The 19,886-nt window shown below is 47.7% G+C and overlaps 2 protein-coding genes across 3 annotated transcripts in view; one reads left to right on the top strand and one right to left on the bottom strand.

Moving 5' to 3' along the window:
• FILIP1L (filamin A interacting protein 1 like) overlaps positions 1-16,601 on the bottom strand; it is a 504,217-nt gene extending 487,616 nt beyond the window's left edge. For both annotated transcript variants that reach the window (XM_063956250.1, XM_063956251.1), the window contains exon 1: positions 16,339-16,601. The gene's annotated coding sequence lies outside the window, so the exon portion shown is untranslated. The remainder of the gene's footprint in view (positions 1-16,338) is intronic.
• Positions 1-19,886, top strand: part of CMSS1 (cms1 ribosomal small subunit homolog) — a 600,650-nt gene that overhangs the window by 508,740 nt on the left and 72,024 nt on the right. The window lies entirely within an intron of this gene.

Consider the following 19,886-nt stretch of genomic DNA (forward strand, 5'->3'; position numbering starts at 1 on the left):
GCAGCTACACCTCCCTTTATCTCTCTCTCTAGACTCTGACAGCAGGCCCTGTTCAGGCCCGTGTAGCTCCGCCCCTGCTCAGGTCCATGTAGCTCCACCCCCTCCTCTCTTCAACTAAGAAAAATATGCCGACTGCTCAGATGCATCGGACGGTCAGTGGGGGGCAGGCAGCCTGCTGTGGCACCTCTAGGCACATGCCTCACGTGCCTAGTGGGAAATCCGCCACTGGCCCCACCTACAGCGCAGTATGCTTTTACCAAGGTGTACCGTTAATTGCTCTTTTTTGCTTTGAACCCAACTGAGAACCGGCCCCATAATATTGACAGTATAGTTGCATGGTTCTGATTATAATGCTAGGGATATGTGACTGCCTCTGGCCAGCAATGTTCAGACCGGCTATGTCTGTCTGACAGCTCCTGCAATGTACTGTTCTTAGAAAGGCAGCTAGAGGAAAGTGCTGCCCTGGACTTTTCTTGAGCTTTATTTAGTGACCTGTACAAACTCGGGCCAAGAGCCCTGGCATACAGGGACATTGTGAGCTAATGCCAGGAGACCAAAGAAACACTTGTGTTTAAGGTCACTGGATGGCAACAATAACTTCTCAATAATGTCTGCCAGGCTTAATACGCTTTCTGTTTGTTAGTGCACTTGGGGATAAATAGTATGGTGCTGTTTTACTACTCTGAAGTGCGTATCCATGCAGGGCCGGCTCCAGGCCTACTAGCACCCTGACCAAGAAATTTTGAAGAGCCCCCCCTCCCCTCAATGCATTCCTGGGAATGTGGATGTAGCCTAGTAATTTTATATTATGATATCAAACTATAAATCTATATATATTTTCACAGACCTCTCTACACACAATTAGCAGCCTTACACATAATGCCCACAGTAGTGCTCCCTACACATAATGTCCCCAGTAAAGTGCCAAATACACATATGCCCCCAGTAGTGCCAGATAAACATATGCTCCCAGCAGTGCCAGATACACATATGCCCCCAGTAGTGTCAGATACACATATGCCCCCAGTAGTGCCAGATAAACATATGCTCCCAGCAGTGCCAGATACACATATGCCCCCAGCAGTGCCAGATACACATATGCCTCCAGTAATGCTACTCACCGCCACCATCTGCCAGGCTTTGCTGCTGCCAGGCTTCGCTGCTGTGTCCGAGAGGAGGAGAGAGCAGCACGCGCCTCTTGTGCTCCTCAGTCCGGTCTCCTGCAGCAAGTATCTCAAATCAGGAGCTGGGTTGTGAGCCAATGAAAGCTTGCGACCCGGCAACCAATCAGGAGCCATCGCTGCCGGTTTGCGAGCTCTGATTGGCTGGCCACCTGGCACCTGATTTGAAACGGCTGATGTCCGCCCTTAGGAGCCTGGCGCCTCAATCCGTCCCTGTAAATCTATGTGTGTAGTATCTAAGGGCGGTATCCAATTAGGTGCGATGAAACATCTGGAGCAAAAAACTCAGGTTTTCCACGATTTTTCATGTATATTTTTTTTTATGGGGTATCCAATTAGATCTCCCATTAAAAAAAACTATTTTTGTTGTGCAAAAACACACATGTTCAGTGAAACCTGTGTGTTTTCGCAGCCACAGCCCCAAAAAGTCGGCCAAACAAAATCCGCAATAAACCGTGGCAACCCTTCCAGCAGCAGCACTGACATGGAAGCCGGCACTCAGCCCCGGCCAAATGGGGGTCATGTAATGACTGGCGAACTCAGAAATGGATGAGTGAGCCGCAGCACAGGGATCAGCCTGGGGGGCCGATGGCTGGTGCAGATCATGCCCCCATCTGGGCTAATAGGGTAAACCCAGGTGATATATTATATGTACCACGGGCAATTGGATATCCCCCTATTTATTATTTACTTGTCCTCTACCCTCTGTGGGCATTGGTAGTGTAGGACCACCTAACTATTCTGTATTTCTCAGATAAATAATATGTTTTGTTTTTATTCTGAAAATAAATCATTGTCATTTTGATTGGTATCACCACTAACACTTAAAATTGCAGAGGGCCAGCTGGATTTTAAGCATAAAAAAATCTAAATAATAATTTTATATAGTAGATATGAGTTGAGATATGGTGGGGCTTATTACATGTGATATTTTTGAACGTTTTTTTTTTTTTTTTTTTACATTGCCCGGACGACATCTGGAAAAGAACTTCTGCGCTATACTGCAAACATACTGTGCAGAATAGGTCACATTAGAAGTATGGTGAGATAAATACCTGCAGCTCTGAGCTGGGGAAATATGCAAATCATTGTACGATAGTGCAAATGGCAGTGCGCCCACCCTGCACAGCAAGTATTGCCCCCCACAATGCATCCACTTCACACTTTAGTCCCATTTCACTAATCTCACCACAAAAGGAAATCTCATTTGGTATGCTCTATTGCACAATTACTCGCTTACTCTGCATTTTGCAAGAACCTCACTCAGAAGAACACATGCGCAAATCAAGGTGCACAGCGGTTCCACAAAGCACTGTGCTGCATACATTTTGCATTTCAGAAATCACCTTCCTAGACTGTTGGTTACTATCTGTTTAAATAAGCAATAATTCTGTAAAACATGATTGAAAAGTTATGCACAGTATGTTTGCAATGCATAAACGCAAAGCCGGCCCTAACCAATATGATGCCCTAGGCAAGATTTTTGCTGGTGCCCCCTAGCATTGCCCCTGCGTCCCTTTCCCAGAACCATCACCCCTCACCCATAGCAGTCCTCATTTTGGTGTTCCTATCCCCTATATTTTAAATAGGAGCAGTGCGCACATTCGGCACACAGCTCAAAAAGGAGTGTGTTCTTGCTGGGAAGGAGCATGGCCACACAATAGAACCCCCAATTCAAATTATGTCACACAGTATTGCGACTTTATTCACATTATATCATGCAATAGTGTCCCTTCTTTTACGCTACATTACACAGTAGTACCACTTAAGTTTATAAATGTTACTCCTCACAGTTGTGCTCCTTATTCACATTACATCACACTGAATTGCTCCTTATTCACATTACACCACACCATATTGCTCTTTATTCACATTAGACCACACTGTAGTGTCCTTTCTACTGTATGTTATGCCATACAGTAGAGCACCTTATACACATAATGCCACACATGAGTAATGCCTTTATACACATAATACCACACAGTAATGCCCCTTACACATATGACACATATTACTAATGTCCTTATAAACATAATGCGTCTTACATATTAAGCCACACATTATTAATGCCCTTATACACATAAAGACACACATAGTGCCCATCACACACATGCGGAACACTGCTGCACAACCAACCCTCCCATACACAGCCCTCACCTGGCCGCTGACACTGTGACCTCTGCCTCTGCTTGGATACAGATGTGTCCACATACAGCTTGACTCAATATGCCATGAAGCAGGAGTTTCCTGGCATGAGTTTGCAGGCAGCTCTGATAACGTCTGGCATCCTTTTTGATAAAAAATGCATCTTATTTGCATTGCTATGTGGCTAGGATGACAAGCAGCTTCTGCTGTTTAAAATGATATGAAGCATGCCTATATTCTGTGTGCATACCTCCCAACTGTCTCGCTGTCCCACCCGCGGGCCGCAGTGTTCCGCGGTGGGGGGGGAGGCAGTTGGGAGGCTCCGTCTCTCCCTGCTCTGCTTAGCAGAGCAGCGGTGAATAGACGCTGTGCGCATGCGCACAGCGTCTATTCAGTGCAGACAGAGGGAGAGGAGGCATGCCAGCGGCTCACAGAGCGCTGGGCATGCCCCCTCAGTGACGAAAACGGGGCGTGGCTCGCGATCGCGGGTCCTCCCGCAAAGCCACTCCCCTTTTCCGTATGCCACGCCCCCTTTTCGGGAGCGCGCGTGTGTCCCTCTTCAGGTAGGGTAAAAGTTGGGAGGTATGTGTGTGTGACTGTGGATGTATCTGCATATGACGTGCTACGTTATAGTGATTTCCAGGAATACACTGTAACGTTTCATTTTGTATGCAGAAATAGCTGCAGTCACACACAGAATATAGGCATGCCGCATATCATTGTAATCCGCAGAAGCTGCTTGTGCCCCATGGCATACCAAATGCCCTAGGCCAGTGGTTCTCAAACTCGGGCCTCAGGACCCCACACGGTTCACGTTTTCCATGTCACCCAGCAGCTGCACTGTGTATCACCAACTGTCACATTTTAAAAATGTACAGGTGACCTGCAAAACATGGACCGTGTGGGGTCCTGAGGACCGAGTTTGAGAACCTGTGCCCTAGGCAATTGCCTAGTTTGCCTATGCTTAAGGCCGGCTCTGCATAAACGTGTCTGTTGAACTGTCCTACTCAAATATTTGTGCTAATAAATGCGATTAGATAACATCAGCCCTTGTTACCATTGTGAAGACCTTATATTGCCATTCGTTTCCAAATATAACTTTACAGTCAGCTGTAACCATTGGCAGTAGTGGGTTTATGAAAGTAAATATTGCCAATGCTTTTAGTGCCCAAGGCCAACTGGTCAACTGTGTTGGTGCGGCACATCTGGCGTATCAAATACTGTACAATATTACAAAACTCTCCTTTCATGTCTGTCTGCATCACAGAAGAGTTAAGCCGAGTAGACCTTAATATGACCGTCAGTCGTTCCGATGGATGGGACAATTTCCCTTTGCCCAGGCCCATCGCAGAACACACTAGACGATTTAATGAGTGAAGGAACGATATGTTGTTCCGTCCTTCATTAATATGCACAGAAGTACTCACGATATCGTTAGGTCAATGTAACGATGGGGGTCATTCTGAGTTGTTCGCTCGTTGCCGATTTTTGCTATGCTGCGATTTGTTGCTAAATGCGCATGCGCAAGGCACGCAGGGCGCATTCGCTTAGTTATTTAACTAAAAACTTAGATTTGCTGTGGATTCTGCAGCGCTTTTCAGTCGCTATGCTGATCGGTGAGTGATTGACAGGAAAGGGGCGTTTCTGGGTGGTAACTGAGCGTTTTCCGGGAGTGTGGTAAAAAACGCAGGAAAAACGCGGGAGTGTCTGGAGAAACGGGGGAGTGGCTGGCCGAACGCAGGGCGTGTTTGTGACGTCAAACCAGGAACTAAACGGACTGAGCTGATCGCAATCTGTGAGTATGTCTGGAGCTACTTAGAAACTGCAAGGAATTATTTAGTAGCAGTTCTGCTAATCTTTCGTTCGCTATTCTGCTAAGCTAAGATACACTCCCAGAGGGCGGCGGCGGCCTAGCGTGTGCAATGCTGCTAAAAGCAGCTAGCGAGCTAACAACTCGGAATGAGGGCCGATATTTGTATATTGTAATCCTGCATACACATTAGATGATCTTGCCAATTTGTTGTTCCAGTCTGACAAATCATCCAGATATCGTTGTAATGTGTACATTTTTTATTTGCATCTGTTTATGATACAATATGAGGATTCCACAGAGCATGCTTCCCTACTCTTGATATAGACCCATTGACCACATATAGGGGTATATGCAATTGCGGTCGAATTGCCGCAAATGTCGAAAAACGGGGCATTTTCGACAAAAAAAATCTGTCGAGTTGGATTCGACAATGCAATACAGTACTTTTCGACAAAAAACCTGCCGTTTCAGAATCGACTTTTTGCAATTCGACATTTGTCAAATTCGACATGCCTGCAATGGTAAAAATGCGGCTTTTCGACAAAAGTATATTCAATTGAAGAATGTCGATTCGACAACAGTGCTTTTCGACAGTCATTTCGTCAATTTAATTCCACCTCATTTTGCTGTCGTGATCTAATAAAAAATTCTCTAACGTCCTAGAGGATGCTGGGACTCCGTAAGGACCATGGGGAATAGACGGGCTCCGCAGGAGACATGGGCACTTTAAGAAAGACTTTAGATTCTGGGTGTGCACTGGCTCCTCCCTCTATGCCCCTCCTCCAGACCTCAGTTTTAGACTGTGCCCAGAGGAAGATGGGTGCACTGCAGGGAGCTCTCCTGAGTTTCCTGCTAAGAAAGCATTTTGTTAGGTTTTTTTCTTATTTTCAGGGAGCTCTGCTGGCAACAGACTCCCTGCATCGAGGGACTGAGGAGAGAGGAGCAGACCTACTTAAATGATAGGCTCTGCTTCTCGGCTACTGGACACCATTAGCTCCAGAGGGAGTCTAACACATGTTCGTCCTGGGCGTTCATCCCAGAGCCGCGCCGCCGTTCTCCTTACAGAGCCGAAAGAAACGAAGAAAGAAGACTACTGAGGCGGCAGAAGCCCTCGGGTGCTTCACTGAGGTAACGCACAGCACTGCAGCTGTGCGTCATTGCTCCCATACACCTCACACACTCCGGTCACTGTAAGGGTGCAGGGCGCAGGGGGGGCGCCCTGGGCAGCAATAGAATACCTCTCCTATGGCAAATGACTATATACATGTACAGGTGGGCACTGTACATGTATATAAAAGAGTCCCCGCCATATTTTATTAAGTTTGAGCGGGACAGAAGCCCGCCGCCGAGGGGGCGGGCTTCTCCCTCAGCACTCACCAGCGCCATTTTCTCTCCACAGCACCGCTGAGAGGAAGCTCCCCGGACTCTCCCCTGCTTGACACACGTTGAAAGAGGGTTTTAAAGTAGAGGGGGGCACATAATTGGCGATTATACATTACAGCAGCGCTACTGGGTAAACATTCTGTGTTTTTCTCCGGGGTCATATATCGATGGGGTGTGTGCTGTTATACTCTCTCTCTGTCTCTCCAAAGGGCCTAAAGGGGAACCTGTCTTCAGAAAAGAGTTTCCCTGTGTGTGTGTGGAGTGTGTCGGTACTCGTATGTCGACATGTTTGACGATGAAGGCTCGCCTAAGGAGGAGGGGGAGTGCATGATTGTCAAGTCGCCATCGGCGACGCCGACACCGGACTGGATGGATATGTGGAATGTCTTGAATGCTAATGTAAATTTATTGCATAAGAGATTAGACAAGACTGAGGCTAGGGATCAGTCAGGTAGTCAGACCATGCCTGTCCCAGTGGCACCGGGACCTTCTGGGTCTCAGAAACGCACATTATCCCAGATCACTGACACAGATACCGACACGGATTCAGATTCCAGTGTCGACTATGAGGATGCAAAATTACAGCCAAAAGTGGCTAAAGGTATTCGTTACATGATCATTGCTATTAAAGAGGTTTTGCATATTACTGAGGAACCCCCTGTCCCTGACATGAGGGTACACATGTATAAAGAGAAAAAGCCTGAGATCTCCTTTCCGTCCTCATTTGAGCTAAGCGAATTGTGCGAAAAGGCTTGGGAATCTCCAGACAGGAGACTACAAGTTTCCAAAAGTATTCTTATGGCGTATCCCAAAAGGACAGGATACGATGGGAATCTTCGCCTAAAGTAGACAAGGCGTTGACACGCTTATCCAAGAAGGTAGCACTGCCTTCCCAGGATACTGCTACCCTCAAGGATCCTGCGGATCGTAAGCAGGAAGTTACCATGAAGTACATTTACACACATTCTGGTACTATTGTTAGGCCGGCTATGGCATCAGCCTGGGTTTGTAGTGCTGTCGCAGCATGGACAGATTCCTTGTCTACGGAGATTGAGACCCTAGATAAGGATACCATTCTAATGACCCTAGAGCATATCAAGGATGCTGCGTTATATATGAGGGATGCTCAAAGAGACATTTGTTTACTAAGCTCCAGAATAAATGCTATGTCTGTGTCTGCTAGGCGACTCTTGTGGACCCGACAGTGGACGGGGGATGCCGACTCAAAGCGGTATATGGAGTCGTTGCCTTACAAGGGGGAGGAGTTGTTTGGAGAAGACCTCTCGGACCTTGTCTCTACTGCTACGGCTGGTAAATCAATTTTTTTTACCTTATGTTCCCCCGCAACATACTAAGAAGGCACCTCATTACCAAATGCAGCCTTTCGTTCAAATAAAAGCAAAAAGGTACGGGGATCGTCCTTTCTTGCCCGAGGTAAAGGCAAGGGAAAAAAGCTGCACACAGCTAGTTCCCAGGAGCAGAAGTCCCCCCCCCCCCCCCCCACGTCTGCAAAATCCACCGCATGACGCTGGGACTTCCCTGGGGGGGCCAGATCAAGTGGGGGCACGTCTTCAGCCAAGTCTGGGTTCACTCACAGGTGGATCCCTGGGCAATAGAGATTGTTTCTCAGGGATACAGGCTGGAATTCGAAGAGATGCCTCCTCGCCGGTTTTTCAAATCGGCTCTGCCAGCTTCTCCGTCAGAAAGGGAGTTAGAGTTAACTGCAATTCAAAAATTGTACCTGGAACAGGTGATAGTCAAGGTTCCTGTTCTCCAACAAGGAAAGGGGTATTACTCAACCCTGTTTGTGGTTCCGAAACCGGACGGTTCGGTCAGACCCATTTTGAATCTGAAATCCCTGAACCTGTACTTGAAAAAGTTCAAGTTCAAGATGGAATCACTCAGAGCGGTCATCGCCAGCCTGGAGGGGGGGGATTGGATGGTTTCCCTGGACATAAAGGATGCTTACCTTCATGTTCCGATTTTTCTTCCTCACCAGGCGTTCCTGAGATTTGCGGTACAGGACTGTCATTACCAATTTCAGACGTTGCCGTTTGGGCTTTCCACGGGCCAGAGAATTTTTACCAAGGTAATGGCGGAAATTATGGTGCTCCTGCGCAAGCAGGGTGTCGCAATTATCCCATACTTGGAAGATCTCCTCATAAAGGCGAGATCTCGAGAGAAGTTACTGGACAGCGTGTCACTGTCAGTGAGGACGTTGCAACAGCACGGCCGGATTCTCAATATTCCGAAGTCCCGGCTGGTTCCTACAACGCGTCTGACCTTTTTGGGCCTGATTCTGGACACAGAACAGAAAAAGGTTTTTCTTCCGATGGAAAAGGCTCAGGAGCTCATAGCTCTGGTCAGGAACCTATTAAAGCCAAAAAAGGTGCTTCACTGCACCCGTGTCCTGGGGAAGATGGTGGCATCGTACAAGGCCATCCCCTTCGGCAGGTTCCATGCAAGGACTTTTCAATGGGACCTACTGGACAAATGGTCCGGGTCTCATTTACAAATGCATCAAAGGATCACCCTATCTCCCAGAGCCAGGATATCTCTCCTGTGGTGGCTGCACAGTGCTCGCCTCCTGGAAGGCCGCAGGTTCGGCATTCAGGACTGGATCCTGGTGACCACGGATGCGAGCCTCTGAGGTTGGGGAGCAGTCACACAGGGAAGAAATTTCCAAGGACTTTGGTCAAGTCAAGAGACTTGTCTTCACATCAACATCCTGGAACTAAGGGCCATACACAACGCCCTACGTCAAGCGGAGATTTTACTTCGCAATCGACCAGTTCTGATCCAGTCAGACAACATCACTGCAGTAGCTCATGTAACCCGCCAAGGCGGCACAAGGAGCAGAGTGGCAATGGCGAAAGCCACCAGAATTCTTCGCTGGGCGGAGAATCATGTAAGCGCTCTGTCAGCAGTGTTCATTCCGGGAGTGGACAACTGGGAAGCAGACTTCCTCAGCAGACACGATCTGCATCCGGGAGAGTGGGGACTTCATCATGAAGTCTCCGCGGACATTGCAAGTCGGTGGGGACAACCCCAAATAGACATGAAGGCATCCCGTCTCAACAAAAAACTACAAAGGTATTGCGCCAGGTCAAGAGACCTTCAGGCGGTAGCTGTGGATGCCCTAGTGACACCGTGGGTGTTCCAGTCGGTATATGTGTTTCCTCCTCTTCCTCTCATACCCAAGGTGTTGAGGATAATAAGAAAAAGAGGAGTGAGAACAATTCTCATTGTTCCAGATTGGCCACGAAGGACCTGGTATCCGGATCTGCAAGAAATGCTCACAGAAGATCCGTGGCCTCTTCCTCTAAGGCAGGACCTGTTACAACAAGGTCCCTGCCTGTTCCAAGACTTACCGCGGCTGCGTTTGACGGCATAGCGGTTGAACGCCGGATCCTAGCGGAAAAAGGTATTCCAGATGAGGTCTTTCCTACGCTAATAAAGGCTAGGAAGGGCGTGACGTCTAAACATTATCACCGAATATGGCAAAAATATGTTTCTTGGTGTGAGGCCAGGAATGCTCCTACGGAAGAATTCCATCTAGGCTGTTTTCTTCACTTCCTACAAACTGGAGTGAATTTGGGCCTAAAATTAGGCTCCATTAAAGTTCAGATTTCGGCCTTATCCATTTTCTTTCAAAAGGAATTGGCCTCGTTACCTGAAGTGTAGACTTTTGTGAAGGGAGTACTGCATATTCAGCCTCCTTTTGTACCTCCGGTGGCGCCATGGGACCTTAACGTGGTGTTAAGTTTCCTTAAGTCACATTGGTTTGAACCACTTAAAACAGTGGAGTTGAAATTTCTCACTTGGAAGATGGTCATGTTGTTAGCCTTGGCTTCGGCTAGGCGAGTTTCGGAATTGGCGGCTTTATCACATAAAAGCCCCTATCTGGTTTTCCATATGGATAGAGCGGAGTTGCGGACCCGTCCTCAATTCCTACCTAAGGTGGTCTCATCCTTTCATATGAACCAACCTATTGTCGTGCCTGTGGCTACACGGGACTTGGAGGATTCCGAGTCCCTTGATGTGGTCAGGGCTTTGAAAATTTACGTGGCCAGAACGGCTAGGATCAGAAAAACAGAAGCACTGTTTGTCCTGTATGCAGCCAACAAGGTTGGCGGACCTGCTTCAAAGCAGACTATTGCTCGCTGGATCTGTAACACGATTCAGCAGGCGCATTCTACGGCAGGATTGCCGTTACCGAAATCGTTTAAGGCCCATTCCACTAGGAAGGTGGGCTCGTCTTGGGCGGCTGCCCGAGGGGTCTCGGCACTACAGTTGTGCCGAGCTGCTACTTGGTCGGGGTCAAACACTTTTGCAAAGTTTTATAAGTTTGATACCCTGGCTGGGGAGGACCTCCTGTTTGCTCAATCGGTGCTGCAGAGTCATCCGCACTCTTCCGCCCGTTTGGGAGCTTTGGTATAATCCCCATGGTCCTTACGGAGTCCCAGCATCCTCTAGGACGTTAGAGAAAATAAGATTTTACACTTACCGGTAAATCTATTTCTCGTAGTCCGTAGAGGATGCTGGGCGCCCGTCCCAAGTGCGGACTTCTTCTGCAAGACTTGTATATAGTTATATTATAGTTCATCGGTTTGGACCGAGACTATGTTGTTTGTTAATACTGTTAACTGGGTAGTTTATCACAGGTTATATGGTGTGGCTGGTATGAATCTTGCCCTTGGATTAACAAAAATCCTTTCCTCGTACTGTCCATCTCCTCTGGGCACAGTTTCTCTAACTGAGGTCTGGAGGAGGGGCATAGAGGGAGGAGCCAGTGCACACCCAGAATCTAAAGTCTTTCTTAAAGTGCCCATATCTCCTGCGTAGCCCGTCTATTCCCCATGGTCCTTACGGAGTCCCAGCATCCTCTACGGACTACGAGAAATAGATTTACCGTTAAGTGTAAAATCTTATTTTTTAAAAACATGTTTTTTTTGGTGTTTTTTTGATTGCTAATAGCATATCTATTTATATTAGAAGGGATTATCTACTTGGTTTGTCTATTTATGAGCCACAAGTATTATTTAATAGATTTTTTAAAAGAATATTTTTTTTTTTACTGACTAAAATAATATGGAGAGATCAGTGCATGTTTTTCAGTGGGTAGGGGTGGGAATTGGTTAAAATTTCTGGGGAAAAAAATGCGTGGGGTCCTCCCTCCTAAGCATAACCAGCCTCAGGCTCTTTGAGCCATTTCTGGTTGTAAAAATACGGGGGGAATAACAGGGGACCCCTGGCCCTTGGGTCGCTGGAGGGGGGGTACCCCTTGATTTAAGGGGTCTCCACTCCTCCAGGGTACCCCGGCCAGGGGTGACTAGTTAGTGATTTAATGCCAGGGCCACAGGGATCTATATAAAAGTGTCCCGCGGCTGTTGCATTATCGCTCCAGGTAGTGGAGCCCGGTGCTGGTGTGAAAAATACGGGGGACCCCTACGTGGTTTGTCCCCCGTATTTTTGGCACCAGGACCAGGCACAGAGCCCGGTGCTGGTTGTTAAAATACGGGGGATCCCCTGTCATTTCCCCCCCCCGTATTTTTACAACCAGGACCGGCTCAAAGAGCCCGAGGCTGGTTATGCTTAGGAGGGGGGACCCCACGCATTTTTTTTCAAGATTATTGAACGCTTTTGTGCCGCCCATGAAGTCGAATCCAGGACGCACACTATCGTCAATTGGTCCGTTTTTCGACACATGTTATATCTGCCTCCCCTGCAGTGCACATGGTTTTGCCCAACTGCTAACAAATTTGCTGCTGCGATCAACTCTGAATTAGGCCCTAAAGGTGGGTACACACACACTGGCCGATATATCGGCCGCCGTTCTCTTGAACGGACGATATATATCGCGGGTCCGTCGACCAGTGTATACGGCCGATATGTCTGCGAGCTCCGTCGTTCACAGACATGTCACGTCGGCCCTGCAGCACAGCCGACAGCCAATATATCTACCGATATATTGGCGCGTCGCTGTGTGTGTACGGGCCGTCGGCCGACCGCCCGTACACATGCTGCGGCAGCTGGCAGTGATTGACAGTTCATGACATCAGTCCCCGACGAATCGGGCAGTGTGTATGCTCAACACACTGCCTGATCCGTCCATAGATATATCTGCCGATTAATTGATCGGCAGATATATCTATCAGTGTGTACCCACCATAAGAAAGCTGAAGCTTACTCACCCTGCCGTCGCAGATGAACATTGCAACTGAGATGATCTGAGATGCGATCGCATAGCAAATGCAGGGAGGAGGTGGTATGCACCTCCTCCTGCATTTGCATGGCTAAGGACTGCTGTGAGCAGCTTTGCATTTGCAATCCTTAGTGAATCTGGCCCTTTATTCTCCCTATACTATTTATACCATTTACAGTAAGTGGTTGTTTGTAGTGCTATTGATCATATTTCTAGAACTGCCCACATATACTTGCCTATTAAAATGGCAGGTTTCCGCCCAGAAACGCCGGCATCCTGTCAAACAGCGGCTACACTGCAATTACAATCTTTACGCACTTTCTGTCGATATGATCCCTCACGCGTGCGCAATGCCAACACTACATATTCGCAGTCATTCGATAATCACTCCGTTTGCGATTTCTCCCATAGCTCCTTATTCAGTATCAGTCGCAGTTTCGTCAATCTTAGCAGAAACTGCGACTGGAAAAATCTCATCTGGGGGCTGCCAAGGAATGCGATCGCAATCTAACTGTGATCTCATCACAATTAGATTGCGATCGCATCGAACTATGGACGACCCCTGCCCAGCTGTGAAGGCAGGCGCACCAAATCCATTTTCTTAATCTGAGCGGCTGCGTGTTGCGTACATGCTCCGGAAACGCCTACATTTTTGCTGGCATGCCCTTCCAACACTGCGTCACCACCCTGCGAACACCCACCCAACGGCCGCCACTTTCAGTCACATTGCGGTCGCATCCTTCTGGGCGCAGTACGGGGCTGAATAAAAACGGCAAACTGCAATGCGACCACATTAGCGGCCGAAGGTGAATGGAACATCTTCAAAGTCTTACTGTTTTCCCTGTTGTTGACCCACAGTATTAAAATCCTCTTACTGGCTTCTGAGAGCCTGAGGATAATAACCATAATATGACAGTTAGACAGCTGGGGTCTGCTGCCAAGCTTTACACTCAGGGTGACCAACATGGTAGTGTCTCTTGTGATGATTGTGTTATGTATATATCTGAAAGCCTCAGTGAAAAGGTTTTTCAGCACAAACACTTATGGGTCAATTCATGAAGCAATGAAGAGTGTGGAGAAGTGAGCCTGTGGAGAAGTTGCCCATGCCAACCAATCAGCATTGAAGTAACATTTATTATTTGCATACTATACAATTTTACGGAGCAGCTGATTGGTTGCCATGGGCAACTTCTCCACAGGCTCACTTCTCCACTCTTTTCACTGCTGCGTGAATAGACCCCTTAGGGCTGTAACACACTAGCCGGTTTTCCCCGGATGGCAAAAAGCCGGACAAACTTTGTCCGGCTTTTTGCCATCCGGGAGAAACCGGCAGAGTCGCTCACACAGGACGGCTTTGAGCCGTGTGTGATGCTGTGCGCATGCGCAGCATCAGACACGGCTTCAGAAAAAACCGTTGTGTGTGAAAGCTCCCCTTCACACACACGGTTCACTGGCTCCAAAGACGGCCCGGCGGCCGCCCGGCCGCCGGACCTTCCAGTGGTGAGACCCGGCTGCAACCCGGCAGCCGGGCCGGGGCCGTGCAGTGTGAAGGGACCCTAGCCCTTACACTGTTAACTACAATGCCGGCACGGGAAAAAGCCGTCGGGCTTTTTCCCGGCCGGCAAAAGCCGTGTAGTGTGTTTCAGCCCTCTGACTGTACAACCAGGCGAAAGCACCTGGAGCAGGAAGCCGGACACCAGTGCCATGTGGCTCTCAAGCGAATGGGTAGTCTCTACTGTCACCCTGAAAACTGAAGACAAGTGCCGTTGGAGTACAACTGTGCGCCCCCTGGGCTCACACCTGTTGATATGGCCCTGTAATCAGGTCCCTTAAAGCTCCATTGGGAAGATGCTGACCACTCCATGCTGCAGTGGTGGAACTCTAGAAACACCAGTTATGGTTCCATTTTCATAAAACTCTGTGATGTTCTCCCAAAACTACACTTTAACTTTTGGGTGATTTATTTTATTTGTCTGGAAGCTGTGCAAATAGACCCAACATGGGAGTTAAATTCTTGGCGATGTCTATAAAGTGCCATCAGCATGGATGCAACCCCAGGCACTAACATTGCATTGAATGTAAATACAGAGTGCAGGACATCCTAACATGCAGTATCATATAGAGAATGGTATGTAAGAGTACAGGACATCATGTTTACTATAAGTACAGGACATCACTATTTTAAGGTGTGACGGAGCTGCGCAAGTTTTAACCCGGTGAGAATCTGATAAATGGCTCACCTGTAAAGCTCTCCATAATGCTACAGCACACCTCCCATATCTCTTATACGGCTTCTGTGCACCTTCCTACCAGTGCTCTCTGCTCTGATTACTGCCTAAACCTATGATCCTTTGCCTCATGCCTCATTACCACTTCCACCTACTGCTTTCATCACTTCTCCAGTGTTGCACCTGTTCTCCAGGATGCACTTCCTCCACCAATCAGCTACCAGACCCCTTCAGACGCCATAACTGGTAACCGAGCATGTGACACAATTAATATTTGTGACCACGACATGAGTGTACTACCGCCAACACCTTTGTGTTTTATGATTCATTTGCCACTTCATTATTGCAGAATGTGTTAAGTTGACGTGTAAAGATTGCTCATCCTGCTTGTACAGTGCCAAGGAATATGTTGGCGCCATAAAAATCAAGATGCAAATTGCAGAAGTGGCAATTGAATTCTGACCAGGAATATGCTGTGCGGGCATTTCTCTATGGCAGCGGACAATCTATCTGGTGACCCTAGTGACCTGCACCGAGGAAACAGATGCCTATTTTTATCAGTGACCTTAAACCTTACAAAATGCTGCAAAGGTTTATACACAACCCAGGTGCTAATGTATAAACTGTAACCGGATAATTCATCACAGATCTGCTGCAGTGCACGTCCTTACTAGTGCCGTGAATGACAGAGCAGCAGTGGACCATACTTCTCAATGTAAATCATTTTATGGGAACATATGTCACCCATCTTCCACCCTGTACATAGTGAAATGTGTAACCAAGATGCAGGAAGAGTAAATCAATGTATCTTGCATCTGTGCAGCTGATCTCACCTTTCACACTTCAGGCTCAGCAGTACATGTATCATTTCACGTGGTACATTGTCACTTTTTATTATTCTGTCTTTGGGTTTTTTTTTGACTCATACATTTTATATTAACGTCGACTTCTATAAAATGTGTCTCAAATAATCAGCTAAATACATTTTACAAGTATTAATATTTATAAGCAACCCCTCATGGAAGCAATACATAGGCAAGGTTAATGAAGTGCAAAGAGCTGCCAGAAACTCGCCTGTTCCACAAAGCTTGCAATCTAAAGAGGGCACATGCACAGGGTTAAGGAAACTCTGGTAAATCTACAACTCCCAACTAGGCCCTGCCAGCCTAGGAGTGCACGACTTTTCTTAGGCTTTGACATGTGCTGCAGCATTTAGCAAATTCAGGGTCTCCAGCATGCTGGGACTTGTAGTTCTGCAGCAGCTATGAGCCACAGGTTTCCTAAGTTTGCTTTAGTGTAACACAAGAGCCCAAGTCCGTAGTGTAACATTTTTCTGATCATGGTCTGATAACTTAAATCCAAAATAATAATGAATGGACTTACCTCTCTGAGGAGATGCTAGATCAGTCCAGTCTTCCTTTCAGATGACCAGAATGACAAATCCATGTATAGAAGTATCCAGCCAATTCCCGTAATTGTCACCTTGTCTTGCTGGTGTGTATACTGAATGATAATCCTCCTTACCTCTGTCCTCCCCAATATCCCACTAGTATATGTCTCCCTGCACAGGGATAGCATTAATGTGTGGCAGACAGTCTGCTGGTGAGCTGCATTGGAAAGTCACCAGGGTCCTTAGCTCTTCATTGGACCAGGCTCTAAATATAACCCACCCACTTATAGTTCCCTCCGTAGGCAGATGGTCCTGTCAGAAAGATGACCTGATGCTTGGCTGTATCCACAGAGACATATAGCCAGTCAGCGCTGCACTGTAATGGGATAAATACAGTTAGCCATCTGTTTCTAAACAACAAACATTTCGGATCAGACTTCAATTGTTCTCCTGGCATAAGAAAATATTGCAGCCTTTCATCAGGTTTATTCATAGGAATCAGAACCTCCTTGTTTCTGTTAGCATCAAAATTCAGCGTTACCTGCCTGGGAGGAGAATGAGTCACTTGTAAATATAACCGCACACATGTGTTCATTTCCTTTATCTTCTTATATCCCTGCCATGAATCTCTTTTATGAAGGTGAGAAGCTTCCGACAGGGTTTAATGGACATTTTTTTTTCTAGGAATAAGACTTACCAGCAAAAATGGATATAGAATATAAAATCGCTATTTCTTGTTACTTGTCTATTTTTTTATTTCTTTACCAGCAGACATAATCATGGAATATACCAGCAGACATAATCATGGAATATACCAGCAGACATAATCATGGAATATACCAGCAGACATAATCATGGAATATACCAGCAGACATAATCATGGAATATACCAGCAGACATAATCATGGAATGTACCAGCAGACATAATCATGGAATGTACCAGCAGACATAATCATGGAATGTACTGACATTTAAAGGGTGATGCTGAGTTGAACTTATGCCAGTAAGCGTAGCGTAAGATACAAAAGAATTGTTCTACGGCGATTATGTAGGATCCGTATAAAGAGGTCAATTACAGGGTATACAGTTAAGTTGCCGGCAGTCGGGAACCTGGCGGTCAGGATATTGACGTTGGGATCCCAACCACTGACAATGCCGACAACCGGAATCCTGGCTAACAGGGGCTATTCCCACTCGTGGGTGTCCACGACACCCACAAAGTGAGAACAGAACCTGTGGCGAGCGCAGCGAGCCATCGAGCCCCCAAAGGGACTCTTTGCGCTCGCCCCACTGCCGGCATACTGGCGATCGGGATGCCATTGTCTGTTTATTGACGGACGGAATCCCGATTGTCGGTAAATCCTACTGATTGCAATTACAGTAATGGGTAACAGATTCAGACAGCACAGAGACGCATATTTGCCTAAATATTCTTTATCATTTGTGGGTGCCTGAGGGCTGGGGGGGGGGGGGGGGATGCGTTCAGCGACTGGCTCCAGAACACAACAGCCAACATCCCGAAGGTAAGTATTGGGGTATGGGTTAGGGCCCCCGGGGAAAGGGGGGGGTTGGGCTTGGCACTGGGGGGGGGGTTAGCCAACACCCCCAGAGGGTTAGCCGTAACCCCCAACCATGAAGGGTTAGCCATAACCGCCACCCCTGGATGGATAGGGGTAGGGTAGGGTTAAAAAACTTACCCCGTATGCATATCTCCCAACATGACCCTCTCCAGGAGGGACAGAATGCTCTGCTTCTGAACTTTTCTCTTAATTTAGGATTGCCATCACCTGTGTTGAAAAGGTTAGTGGATAAGAAAGGTGTTTCAGCACTGGTGATAGCAATCATAAATTAAGAGGGAAGTCCAGGAGCAGAGCATTGTGGTGGTCATTCCGAATTGATCGCAGCCAGCAACTTTTTGCTGCTGCTGCGATCAACTAGTCCACGCCTATGGGGGGAGTATATTTTAGCTTAGCAGGGCTGCGATCGCTTGTGCAGCCCTGCTAAGCTAAGAAAATTTCAAGCAGAGCAAGACTAGCCCTATACCAACTTACCCTGTGCGATGGATCCAGTGATGATGGGCTCGGCTTTGACGTCACTCCTCCGCCCTCCGTTCTGCTGGACACGACTGCGTTATACTCAACACTCCCCGAAAACGTCTCCAAACGCTCCGGATCCGCCCAGCCACGCCTCCTTCCCGTCAATCTTCTTAGCGGTCGGCTCTGCGACGGCTTCCATTGTAAGTCGCGACGTAACCCGGCGACCCCTGTCGCTGGGCAACGTCGTGCACGCGCACTGTGCCCTCCGTACCCGATAAACCGCTGCGTGCGAATGGGTCGGAATGACCCCCTGTGTCCCTCCTGGAGAGGTTCATGTTGGGAGGTATGCGTATGGCAGGGGTGGCCAACCCGGTCCTCGAGATCTAACAGCAGTTCACGTTTTCCAGACAACCAAGCTGGTGCACAGGTGAAGTCATTACTAACTGTCACGTTTTCAAACTTGTGCTGCTTTTATTCCTGACACATTCTACAGATCCACAAGTTGCCTGGAAAACGTGAACTGTTAGTAGATCTCGAGGACTGGTTTGGCCACCCCTGCCGTATCGGGATGCTGCTGTTGGTCATGTGACCGCCAGCATCCCAACCACCAGTATTACATACCAAACCCGCCTGGAGCAATCACAGGCAGACAGTGATGATCGCCACAATGCATGAAATTATTCTTTTATTTTTCATTAACTCATTTTACATGTGTGAACATAGAGGGTGTGATCGCTGGGCTGCTAACTTTGCTGTCCTGCGTTCAGATAGTCGCCGCCTCCAGGGGGAGTGTAGATTCGCCATGCAAGTGTGCGATCCCATGTGTACGCTGAGCTGCAAAATTCCACTTTGTGCAGTCTCTGTGCATACCTCCCAACATGACCCTCTCCAGGAGGGACACAATGCTCTGCTCCTGGATTTTCTCTTAATTCATGATTGCCAGCACCTGTGTTGAACAGGCTAATGGATAAGAAAGGTGTTCAGCACAGGTGATGGCAATTATAACTTAATAGGGAAGTCCAGAAGCAGAGCGTTCTGTCCCTCCTGGAGAGGGTCATGTTGGGAGGTATATCTGTGCAGCCCAGGATTTACTCCTCCAGTGCGATGAGAACAGGCTTATCAGGGCCGGAGCTGATGTCAGACACCCTCCCTGAAAATGCTTGGGCACGCCTGCGGTTTTCCAGACACTCAATAAACGGTCAGTTACCACCCACAAACTGTTTCCTCCTGTCAATCACCTTGCGAACGCCCGTGCGATCTGATTTTTCGCACCATCCCGTCGCTAACCGGCGATGCCTTTTGTTGTTGTCTGACGCGCATGCGCATTGCGGTGCATACGCATGCACAGTTAGTAACTGATCGCCCAGCAACGATACGGTATGAATCAGGCCCATAAACACAAATGCAGACAAAATCACATCAGCCTCCTAATATCTTCGCCTACGGCAGTGACCTTCGTTCTCCTTCAAAAGTCAGGGGATTAAAAAAAATAATATTAAATTGCG

The sequence above is a fragment of the Pseudophryne corroboree genome, chromosome 2 (assembly GCF_028390025.1).
Source record: "Pseudophryne corroboree isolate aPseCor3 chromosome 2, aPseCor3.hap2, whole genome shotgun sequence".
Taxonomy (NCBI): domain Eukaryota; kingdom Metazoa; phylum Chordata; class Amphibia; order Anura; family Myobatrachidae; genus Pseudophryne; species Pseudophryne corroboree.